Source organism: Rana temporaria, chromosome 4, assembly GCF_905171775.1.
Source record: "Rana temporaria chromosome 4, aRanTem1.1, whole genome shotgun sequence".
Classification (NCBI taxonomy): domain Eukaryota; kingdom Metazoa; phylum Chordata; class Amphibia; order Anura; family Ranidae; genus Rana; species Rana temporaria.
Window position 1 is genome coordinate 5,914,381 of NC_053492.1, and position 12,776 is coordinate 5,927,156.

Below are 12,776 nucleotides of genomic sequence, written 5' to 3' on the forward strand. Positions count from 1 at the left end.
AAGATATAAGCTTTATTATTGTGACATCACATAGAAAATCCACACATTGTCTCTATAAGTGTGTTTTATAATCTCTGTCCCACCAACCTTGTAACAGTGGGGGATGGTGTGACCTTCCTTTGTGGAATCCCGGGAATACAGAGGAGGGGGACATCTCTCTGGTGGGTTCCTGGCATTAGGTGGCTCCATCATATCCTTGTGTCCTTCCGATAACTCCTCCATCACTCCATACTCCTCATCCTCCTCTTTATATTCTTCTTTAACAACAATATTATCATCCCCGAGGTTTCCACTCTGAATATATAATAAAACATTCATTGTAAAAAACATGCTGTATATAAATCAGAACTACCAATAATTGTCCGTTATCTACCTGATGATGGTGAGGGATGGTGTCACCTTCCTGTGTGGAATCCCGAGGACATCTCTCTGGTGGGTTCCCATTACTGGATCCATCTGTAGGAAACGCACACACTGACTGAATACATTGTTTCTATGTGTTTATCAGATGATGGGGGATCTAGGTGGAGCCTCCGTACTGCTCTCTCTTTTACAATAAAGTCTCCTCTTACCCGGTGATGTGAGGGGCGGCTGATTGTCCATCATGACGTCCTTGTAGAGATCCTTGTGTCCTTCTTCTAAATAATCCCACTCCTTTATGGAGAAAAAAAACAGTGACACCCTGACACCTTATAGGAACCTGACACATCCCTTGTCTGTTACTGGATAATGTCCCAGAATTCCCAGCACCGCTCACCTCTCCTGTCAGCAGCTCCATCATCTTCTTGGTGACTTCTAGAATCTTCTCCATGTTGTGTCTCTCAGGTTTTAGGGAGTCACATGGAGGCACTGTGATGGTCATATGATCACCTGACTTCACCAGAGGAAATCTCTGTAATGAGGAACCAATAGGAACACGTTATGTTAGAATCCCAGAATTCTCATCACTCCGGTGGTCAGGTCTGTGTTTTATTACTAGAGGTTAGACATGTGCATTTATTTTCGTCTAAATGCATTTTCATCCGAATTTCGGGTATTTTCACTTTCGTTTTAACAAACGATAACGAATGTGCAGAGTACGAAAACCAAAAGATCCGACATAAACAAATGCTTTATTTTCATTGCGACAATAGTTTGATATAGATAGGAGATTCGACATGACGCTGACAATAACAATCTGTGTATATTAAATCTGTGGTCGAATGTGCCTAACCTTAACTCTATTAGTCCAAGATTATTCTACATAGAGGGGAAAGATTCAACATTATAGAGACAATAGCAAAAAAGGTTGAATGTGCCTAACCTAACGCTATTAGTCCAAGATTATTCGACATAGAGAGAAAAGATTTGAAATTAAGATTCGACGAAGCAGCGGACATTTTTGGTCATAGCCCAAAAGCTATAGAAGAATTCTAATGTTGGTTGACTAGTAATATTAATTTATAAATATAATTATTACTAGTGTTCTACAACATTAGAATTCTTCTATAGCTTGTAGGCGGAACATTCGACCGAAAATGTACGATTGCGGCGTCATATAGTTTAGTTGCTCTGTTGAATCTTCTTAGAACATTCGACAGATACAGTGGGGATCGAAAATTTGGGCACCCCAGGTAAAAATTTGTATTAATGTGCATAACGAAGCCAAGGAAAGATGGAAAAATCTCCAAAATGCATCAAATTACAGATTGGACACATTCTTATAATATGTAAAAAAAAAAAAAGTTAGATTTTAATTTCCATCATTTACACTTTCAAAATTACAGGAAACAAAAAAAAAAAAAAGGATTTTTGTACTCACCGTAAAATCCATTTTTCTGAGTTCATGGACGAACACAGCAGCAATTGACCTTAGGGTATTATCCTTCCTTTTAGGAGATTGACTAGGCAGAAAACAGCACGTTAAGTGTTAAAACACTTCACACAGCACAGTACCTCCCAGGGGGCGGGTCCCCCGGGTACATCCCTCTCTCTGCCTCATGCAGCCCCAGTTCACAACAAGCAGTACAAACAAAGGAGGGGAGGGTGCTGTGTCCGTCCATTAACTCAGAGAAATGGATTTTACGGTGAGTACAAAAATCCCATTTTCTCTTCCGGTCATGGACGGACCTTAGGGACGTCCCCAAGCAGTGTCAAATTTTTTCGAGGGGTGGGAAAAACACAGCAAACCAAACTTCACCCCAAACAAACCAGAGTTCCTCAACGGAGGAACTTCAACCTTAAACAGCCGCCTGTAAAACCTTGCGGCCAAAGAAGGCATCCAAAGATGCACTCACATCCACCTTGTAAAACTTTGAGAAGGTGTGGATTGACAACCAGGTCGCTGCCTTACACAGCTGTAAACAGACGCTTGATGGCAGAAAGCCCAAGAGGCACCAATCGCCCTGGTCGAATGCACTGCAACCGGGAAGGGGGGCGCCCGCCCCTTTAAGGCATAGGACTGGAGCACGACCTGTCTGATCCACCTAGAAATGGTGGCTGACGAGACCGCCAGACCAGTCACCGACACGAACAGTGAATCTGACCTCCGAAAATGGAGCCGTAGCAGACAAATACACCCGTAGGGCCCGAACCACGTCCAGTGAATGCAACGTGGCCTCCTTCGGGTTCTTCGGCCGAGGACATAAGGATGGAAAAACAATGTCCTCAATGTGAAAAGTCGAAACACCCGTTGGAATGAATGACGGCTGCGGCCGCAGCACCACCTTATCCCTGTGGATGACCAAGTAAGGGGCCTTGCAAGACAAGGTCGCTAGTTCAGAAACCCATCTGACCAAAGTAATTGCCACCAGAAAAACCACCTTCTGGGACAGAGTCAACAAAGGAATCTTTCGAATGTCCTCAACCGGAGCCTCTTGAAGCACCGAGAGGACTAAATTCAAGTCCTATAGAGGCAGTGGAGGGCGCACAGACGGGGCCACATGCCGGACCCCCTGCACAAACGTACGCACCAGGGAGTGCGCCGCCAATGGTCGCTAAAAATAAACAGCCAAGGCCGAAATCTGACCCTTAACCGTTCTTAAGGCGATCCACTCCACGCTGTAAGAACAGCAGAATCCGGGACATGACGTATGTACGGGGGTGCCAATTCATCTCCTCACACATGGAGATGTAGGCCTTCCACGTACGATGGTAAATCCTCCGTGAAGTAGAATTCTGTGCTCGTAGCATGGTAGAAATCACAGAGTCTGACAGGCCTCGGTCCTTTAGCACCTGGCTCTCAACAGCAACGGCGTTAAAGCCAGCGACTGTAAAGCAGGGTGAAAGATAGGACCCTGCGACAGAAGATCCTCTCTCAGAGGTAGACGCCAAGGGACGTCTGCCACCAGACGCACCAGGTCCGCGTACCAGGGACGGCGCGGCCAATCCGGGGCGATCAGGATTGTTGGTATCCCCTCGGCTTCCACTCTGCGCAGCAGACGAGGAAGAAGCTTCAGGGGGAGGGAAGGCGTAGATTAGGCGATAGTGACCCCATGGCACCACTAACGCGTCTGACACGTCCGCCCATGGGTCTCTTGACCTGGCCACGAACCGTGACACCTTCCGTTTGAGACGGGACGCCAGAAGATCCACGTCTGGAGAGCCCCATTTTTGGCACAGACTCTGAAACACTTCCGGGTGTAGTGACCATTCTCCTTGGTCTAGCGTTTGGCGACTTAGGTAGGAATGTACACGGCCGACAAAGCCGGAACCTACCTTTCGGCCCACCGGAGGATGTGCGCGACTTCCGTTGCTGCAGCCGAGCTCCGTGTGCCCCCTTGATGATTGACATACGCCACGGCCGTGGCGTTGTCGGACTGGATCCTGACCGGTCGGTCCTGTAGACCCAGAGACCACTTGGAGAGGCACAGCTTGATCGCCGGGAGTTCCAGGACATTGATCGGTAGGCGGGACTCCTCCTGAGTCCAGCGCCCCTGGGCTGACTGGACACCCCAGACACACCCCCAGCCGGAGAGACTGACATCCGTCATGACCACTGTCCAATGGCATGGCAGAAACGATTTCCCGGTCCGAAGTACCGGAGACATCAGCCACCACACTAGGAAGGACCTGACCAGACGGCTCACCCGGACCTGGTAATCCAGAGACGAAGGGAGCTTGTCCCAACGCGACAGAATCTCTTTCTGTAACACAGAAGCGATTCAGTTCGCATGCGCCGCGCTTTATAAGTTTTTCATTCATTCATTCATTCATTCACTCGAGTGTGGAATTGAGCATACGGAACCGCCTCGAAAGAGGCCACCATCAGACCTAGAACCCTCATGCAAAAACGAAGTGACGACCACTTCTGGGTCGCCAACCGCTGCACCGCAGATTGCGGTGTCTGTAGTTTCTCCGTTGGGAGGAAAACTCTCACCTCCGAGGAATCCAGGACCAACCCCAGGTATTCCAGACGCTGAGACGGTACCAACACTGACTTCTGGGCATTCAGTAGCCAACCGAATTCCCGGAGGGTCTGGCAGGTGATAGACACATCCTCTTCTAACTCTTCTTGAGGAAGCTCTCAGGAGAAGGTTGTCCAGGTATCCTACAATAGCGATTCCGCACTGCCTCAGCAGGGCCAGAATCGGAGCGAGCACCTTGGTGAAAACCTGTGGCGCCGAGGCCAGGCCGAAAGGGAGGGCCACAAATTGAAAGTGTTTCTCTCCGACCGCAAAGCGCAGAAATCTCTGGTGTTTTGCGCATATGGGGATATGCAGGTACGCGTCCCTGATATCCAGGGACGCTAGGAAATCCCCCTGATGGAGAGCCGCCACTACAGAGCGAACCGACTCCATCTTGAACTTTTGCACCTTGACAAAAAACAGTTGAGGGCCTTGAGATCCAGGATTAGACGGATCCCTTCCTTCTTGGGGACTACAAACAGATTGGAGTAAAACCCCTGAAACCGTTACCTTGAGGGAACCAGCACAATCACTCCCCTGACCAGCAGATCCTGAACAGCCCCTGACAGGGCCTCCCGGCGTTCTGGAGGAAGCTGGAGGCTGGAAGGAAAAAATCTGTTTGGTGGACAAGCGAGAAACGATCTTGTACCCCGAGGAAACTACTTCGCAAACCCGATTTCGATTGGAAAGAAGGGACCTCCACCCGAGCCTTCACCGAGCCGCGAAGTCGGCCCCCCACCCGAGATACGGGCGGGGGCAGACCTTCATGCGAAAGCAGGCTAATCCACAGGCTTGTTGGGCTTGCGGTACCAGGGGCGCTTCTGCCCTTCAGACAGGCGGGCGAAAAAAAACGCTTGGGGGAGGTAAAGGAGGGCCCCTGCTTACGGCGAGGCTCCTTACCTTTACCTGACTGTGGGAGCAGAGTGCCCTTACCTCCCGTGGCATCTTTTATAATGTCATCCAGAGACGCCCCAAAAAGCCACTCACCCTTAAAGGGTAAGTCCACCAAGGCCTTTTTAGAGGACTGGTCCGCAGACCAACACTTCAGCCACACAAGGCGGGGTAACACCACTGCGTAGGCGTAGGCCCTGGAAAGTAGGGGAAGCGTGTCCAGAGCCGACTCACAGACAAATTTTAGGCCCTGCACCAACTGGTAGGCCAGGTCCACACAGAGCTCAGAAGCATTCTGCGCCTCCAGCTCCTGCAGCAATGACTTTGCTCGTTCGGTAAGTGTCTGCGACACTAGAGCCCTGGCCAAGACCGGTCTCACCGCTGACCCCACCACTGTGAACATGGAGCAGGCCACAGCCTCAGCTCTCCTATCTGTGGGGTCCTTAAAAGCGGGAGCCCCTTCCACAGGCAACGTGGTAGCCTTGTTCAGTCTGGACACAGGGGGGGTCCACTGACGGAGGAGAGGTCCACTTTTTTAAGAAATCCTCCTCAAACGGGTAACGGACCGCAAAGTATTTTGGGACAGAAAAAACTTTCTGCGGCCGATCCCATTCCTTGTACAATATTTTGTCCAGATAAGGAACACAAGGAAACACTTTTGCGGTGCGGGGCGGCTTGCGGAACCCAAAAGGGACCGGCATCTCTGATGCCTCCGCCGAATCCTCAAGTTTTTGAGTGTCTCGCACCGCAGTTATAAGAGCTCCAACAAACACCTTATCATGCGCTGACCCTGATGCAGAGTCATCCTCACTGTCCGTGTGGGCTAGGCCTGCATCTTCTGACATCACAGAACCAGGGCCGGACGCAGTAGCAGGGCCCGATTCCGTGTCAGAGACATCCCCTTCTGACCACTCGCCGCTTCAATCCTGGCAACAAACGCCTCAAGGACTGCCGTCATAGCATCCATGGAGGCCGCAGGAACAGGGGCACTAAGGGTTAAATCCGGCTGGGGGAGAAGCCTCCGGTTCGGACGCCATGCTGACCCACTGCAAGGCAAGACCCACAGGCCACCCTCCCGGCCGCAACAGAGAGCAGGGGACCCCCCAGAGGACTCACCACCCGACCAGGCTGTATTGCTCCTGTGACTGCTCAGAGCGCTGTCCATGCTGTGCCGTCCCTCAGGAAGCGTGCTGGAGCCGTACGCACCGTTATTCTGGCCGCTAGAGGCAAAACTCCCATCCAAAATGGCCACCGACATGCAAAAAACAGCATGCGGGCTACAAGAAAATGGCCGCTGATCGTTAATAAAAGCGTCCGTCACCGGCAAAATGGCGGCTGAGCACATTGTAAAACACAAAGGCCCGGATTCACAGACAGCAGGCGCACATTATGCCGCCGTAGCGTATCCCCTGTATGCTACACCTACGCAGCGCAGAGAGGCAAGCATGGAATTCATAAAGCCAGTGCTCCCTACGTTGCACCAGCGTGGCATGGGTTTCAAAGGCGCAGGCCAGTGGAAGTGGAAGTGGGCGTGATCCATGCAAATGGTGGGCCAAGCGCCAGACAAGTACATAAAACAAACTGCGCATGCGCCGTGACGTGGACGCATCCCCGTGCGCATGCTCACAACCACATCGGAACAACTGCCTATGCTATGCCGGATCACTGTGTACGCCGTTAACGTAACCTACGCCCAGCCAGACCCACGTCCAATGTAAAATACGCCGGCTTGTGTTCCCTGGTGCAGACCTTTGCATGTCTGGTGCTGGGTTACACCTCCTTTATGGGGAATAACTTTACGCCAAAAGTACAACTTACGCGCGTAGCCTGCGTCGGGTGCTCGTACGTTTGTGAATCGCCGTATTTCCCCCATGTTTGCATGGCTTATCAATGGGAGTGGCACCATGCACCCAGCCTAAATGTACGCCCACGGTACGCCGGCGTAAGCAAGTTACGTCGGCCGGGTGTAGTCTGGTTTTAGGCGCATCTCTGTTTGTGGGTCAGGCGCAGATACGACGGCACACATTTGCACTTACGTCGGCGTAACTTGTTATACGTTGACGTAAGTGCTTTGTGAATCTGGGCCAAACAGCGCAAAACCACACAGTAAAAAAACGCCAACATGCAGGACCCCTGTAAGTCCCCCCCTGCACACACGGTAGCAATAAAAAAGTACACAGCACCCCCGACAGCAGCCACAGCCCCCAGCCATTGGACGGAGCCCCCCCAGGCGGACCCCCCACCTCATGGCCGACCTCCCAAAATGCGGGGAAGGAGGGAGAGAGGAAAGTAGGGCGGACCCCCGATTGACCTCACCAGGAATGCACCAGCCGAACCACCATGCCACGGCAAGGGGGATGCTACTTACCCATCCTGCCACCACCGGCTGGAGGCATTCCAGACAGAACCAACGTCCGCGCAGTTACAGCATGGCTGTCGGCCCGGCATACTGTGACACGGCCATAGAGACCGGTCATATGTGTGCCCTGGAGCGTATAGCTCACCGGCCACCCCAGGGCATGTTGTGGACGGCCCAGCGCATAGCTAAAGGCGGCACACGTTTGATGGCCGAACATGGGGGGACTACAAGGATCGAGGATCCAGCCTGTCACCCAGTCGGCAGTTGATTGCAGATTCCAGGATCCAAAAATGCAGAAAAAATAATAATAAAATCGCAAAAAAATCTCTAGAGCACATGGGCCCAGAAGAGCCATGTCACCTCCTGTCACTAGGCAGAAAAAACTGGGACTGCATTAGGCAGAGAGAGGGATGTACCCGGGGGATCCGCCCCCTGGGAGGTACTGTGCTGTGTGAAGTGTTTTAACACTTAAAGTGCTGATTTCTGCCTAGTCAATCTCCTAAAAGGAAGGATAATACCCTAAGGTCAATTGCTGCTGTGTTCGTCCATGAACGGAAGAGAAATGGCGTCTGCAAAAGTTTGGGCACCCTGCAGAGTTAATATCTTGTACTGCCCCCTTTGGCAAGTATCAGAGCTTGTAAACGCTTTTTGTAGCCAGCCAAGAGTCTTTCAATTCTTGTTTGAGGTATCTTTGCCCATTCTTCCTTACAAAAGTCTTCCAGTTCTTTGAGATTTCTGGGCTGTCTGTCACGCACTGCTCTTTTAAGGTCTATCTATAGATTTTCAATTATGTTGAGGTCAGGAGATTGTGAAGGCCATGGCAAAACCTTCAGTTTACGCCTCTTGATGTAATCCCCCGTGGATTTAGGATCATTATCCATTTGTAGAAGCCATCCTCTCTTTAACTTCAGCTTTTTCACAGATGGCATCAAGTTACCATCCAAAATTTGCTGACATTTTATTGAATCCATTTTTCCTTCTACTCGTGAAATGTTCCCTGTGCCACTGGCTGCAATACAACCCCAAAGCATGATTGATCCACCCCCATGCTTAACAGTTGGACAGAGGTTCTTTTCATTAAATTCTGTGCCCTCTATTCTCCAAACGTACCTTTGCTCATTCTGGCCAAAAAGTTATATTTTAACCTCATCGGTCCACAGAACTTGTTTCCAAAATGCATCAGGCTTGTCTATATGTTCATTTGCAAAGTTCAAACGCTGATTTTTGTGGTGAGGACGTAGAAGAGGTTTTCTTCTGATGACTCATCCATGAAGACCGTATTTGTACAAGTATCTCTTTATAGTGGAATAATGTACCACAACTCCAGTGTCCGCCAGATCTTTCTGGAGGGATCGTGGGTTTTGAATTGCTTTTCTCACAATCCTGCGAGCTCTTCTGTCTGATATTTTTCTTGGTCTTCCAGATCTTGCTTTAACTTCCACTGTTCCTGATGACTGCCATTTCTTAATTACATTCCGAACAGAGGATATTGACATCTGAAAACGCTTTTCTATCTTCTTATAGCTTCTCCAGCTTTGTGAGCGTCAACTATTTTCACTTTCAGTTTTCTAGACAACTGCTTAGAAGAACCCATGGTGCTGATTGTTGGGGCAAGGTCAGATGAGAACAATCCATGACACTGGCAGGTCTCAGCTTTGCAAAGGGGGCAGTGCATACTATAAATTCTGCAGGGTGCCCAAACTTTTGAAAACACCTTTTTTTTGTTTTCTGTAATTTTGAAAGTGTAAATGATGGAAATAAAATCTAACTTTTTTTGACATATTATAAGAATGTCTAATCTGTAATTTGATGCCTTTTGGGGATTTTTCCCATCTTTCCTTGGCTTCGTTATGCACATTAATACAAATTCTTACCTGGGGTGCCCAAACTTTTGATCCCCACTGTACCATAAGCCTTCAATGATGGGTTCAACCTTAATTAATTCAGATTTTCAGACTAACAAAACAAAATAAGTAAAAACACATTTTGCGGGTAACTAAATAAATGTATTTTTTGGACGGAAACGAAATTCCGAAACAAAATATTTCAGTGCGTACATGTCTAATAGAGATAAGAGTGATGTCATGTGACCTCCCAGAATCCCCCTCACCTCTCCGGTCAGCAGGTAGATGATCTCCAGGGTGAGGTTTAGTATCTTCTCAGTCATGTGACCCTGGTCCTCCTTCATCTTCATTTGTGCCGTCATCTATGAAGGTTCCCTTGTAGACAGATAACATTGATATTAGAGAATTATCTGCATTGGTCGTACAATAATAGGATGAGGATATCAGAAGGTCAGTATGTATTTAAGCACTATGGTCCCCAGTGAGAAAATATTTGATCTGTACAGTTTAGTGTTCACTATGATTCTTGCAAATCGGGAGACTTGTAAAATTTGACCTCCTGGATCACAAATTCCATTCTATATGTTGGGCGTGAGATGAGGAGAAGATCCAGGAATCAGGATAAAAGGTCAAATCACCAGGAACCCAACATGCAGGCGTATATTTGGGCCTCGGGGTACAGGCAGTAGGATAAATAGTTCACAGAACAAACAATAGATATAGCAATGAAGAGTGATCCTTAGGGTGGTAAAATGGGACAAATAAGGGGTGGTATTTCAACAGGGCAAACAGAAGGCACAGAAATGAAGAGTGTTCCTCAGGACAGCAAAGGGGCGATAGTCCACAGGGCAGAGCAGCGTTTAGTACAGCGGGGGTTAAAGTCCTTAGCACATGGGCAGAGCAGGGTTGGCACATATAGTAGCAAGACACAGTACAATGAAACATTCCACCGGATAACAATGTAACACCACACAGTTAGTCCACATAGGATGGCCCAGCAGAAATGTGTATCCCGTACTCAGGGACAAAGATCCAGGATGTCCAGAAAAGGGCAGAGATGTGGGCAGGATGGGGTAAGTCCAGGAAAGGGCAGAGATCGGGGCAGGATGGGGTAAGTCCAGGAAAGGGCAGAGATCGGGGCAGGATGGGGTAAGTCCAGGAAAGGTCAGAGATCGGGGCAGGATGGGGTAAGTCCAGAAAAGGGCAGAGATCGGGGCAGGATGGGGTAAGTCCAGAAAAGGGCAGAGATTGGGGCAGGATGGGGTAAGTCCAGAAAAGGGCAGAGATTGGGGCAGGATGGGGTAAGTCCAGTAAAGGACAGAGATCCAGGCCAACAGGGATAGGGGCTGGTACGGTAGGGTGACCAGACATCCCCAGTTTCAGGGGACAGTCCCCGGATTGAGGACACTGTCCCCAGACCAAGTCTGTCCCCGGTTTTGTCTCCGGCTTGGATTTGAACAGGGGCTGGGGCAATTTCAAAGACAGTCAGTGCAAAATAAAAAATCTGAATTACACCCCCCGCTCCGCCGCTAGCTTAGGGGGTGTATTTTTTTCATCATCTGTGCCCCTTTCTGATGATGATGTGCTGGTCGAAGCAGAGGGAATTTTTCTTCAGTTTTCGGGTGCATGCCCATTCAGCTCCGCTCGCATGTTCTTCTGCCTTGGCTCAAGTTCCGGCCAACCGCCTGCCTGCTTATCTCCTTGGCTTTCCTTTGTAATCTTCCTCCGCTCCCCACCGAGCAGTAGCCGGGGACCGGAGAGTAAGACTTGACAGGCTGTGAGGTGGTGCAGCAGTGGCGACGGGGGGGTTGGGTCGCTTATTGCCGCCATTACTAGTAAAAAAAAAAAAATATGTCCCTGGTTTTCATTTTAAAAATCTGGTCACCTTATGGTAGGGTGAAGTCCATGGGCCCTTGGAGGGGAGCTGTGGGGTTGAGCCACAGATCAGACAATAGAGAACTAGATGTCCCAGCAGTCTCAGGGTGCAGAGAGCAGCACACCGTCCATACCGATCCATCAGACTCAGCAGTTCTAAGCACCTTCCAGCTTCCTTCTAGTGAGGTCTGTGACCATCAGCCCCTCTCTGTGTCCATCATGGAAGACGACTCTCACCAGACTGACCCCCTTCTTTATTATCTGAATTCAGTCAGAGACCTCACCTCAGATTCAGGGGGTGCCGAGGTGTCTGGTTCTATCCCAACACAATATACAATCATTTATGTTCTTCTTAGACTGCATTCACACCTAGGCGTTTTTACGCCTGTAGCGCTACGCCGCTGCCGCCAGAGGGCTGAAAACAGATGTCCCTCTATGGAGATGGTTCACATCTCCACGCCGAACGCCTGTCGCCTGCCGCGTGAAAAAAGGTCCCGGACCTTTTTTTCAGGCGTCTTCGAGCGTTCGGCTAGGAGATGGGAATCATCTCCATAGAGGGGGTCATCTTGGGGCACATCTAGGCGGACAATACCGGCGTTTTGTCGCCGCAAATCGCGGTACAAAACGCCGCTATTTTTACCGCGATTTGCGGCGACAAAACGCCGCGATTTCGTCCGTCTAGATGTGAATGCAGCCTTACTGAGGGAGCCTCATGTCCTCCCCATGTGGGGACCCCGGAACTTACACACCACATTATACAGATACACTGACTGTGTTATACATTGCATCCGGATTAGAGATGATCAATTTCATAAAACTAAATAATATCCAATATTTCTGACCTTCATCACAGTGACTATGGAGGAAGAGGACGGACATGACGGGGTTACTGGGTGTAAATAGAAAATAAGATCTTATTACCTCCTCTGCTGCCTCTTCTAACAATGTCTCCTCTCTTCTTCCTCCTGACTGACCTCTCACCCGAAACTTCCTGTCTGTATTCCATAGAGACTTCCTGTCTTGGTAGAAGTGAGATCACCATCTTGTGGAGCTCAGAGGAACTGCAGCCCCGAGAAACAATAGGTGTAAACATGTCCTTGTGCTGTGTGTGTATGTATGTACTTTATATCCTTATAGATGGGTCATCTCCACTGAAGAGGGGGAGCCCCTTAGTGTGTAGAAATATATAACTGCTCGGGGGAGACATTTTGATTTTGCAGTAAAATTGATGTGAGATTTAGTCATGTAGAACATCTGTTATATGGATACAAAGAACCCCAGCCGAGAGTAAAGGGTGGAAATGGCTCCTGATCCCCAGATTTGGGCAATTATGTCCCCAATATAAATAGAAAAAAACCTGCGCTATGTGTAACAACTCAAATACCTCCAGAAATAACTTCTACCGGACTGCTGCTGTAACAA

General features: G+C 49.3%; 1 long non-coding RNA gene across 1 annotated transcript; it reads right to left on the reverse strand.

Moving 5' to 3' along the window:
* Positions 1 to 871: 871 nt before the first annotated feature.
* Positions 872 to 12,446, reverse strand: LOC120935843. Its single transcript, XR_005748529.1, has 3 exons — positions 12,276 to 12,446; positions 9,746 to 9,854; positions 872 to 892 (listed from the first exon to the last, which is right to left on the reverse strand). It is a non-coding gene; the product is annotated as an uncharacterized LOC120935843 (long non-coding RNA).
* Between the last annotated feature and the right edge of the window lie 330 nt (positions 12,447 to 12,776).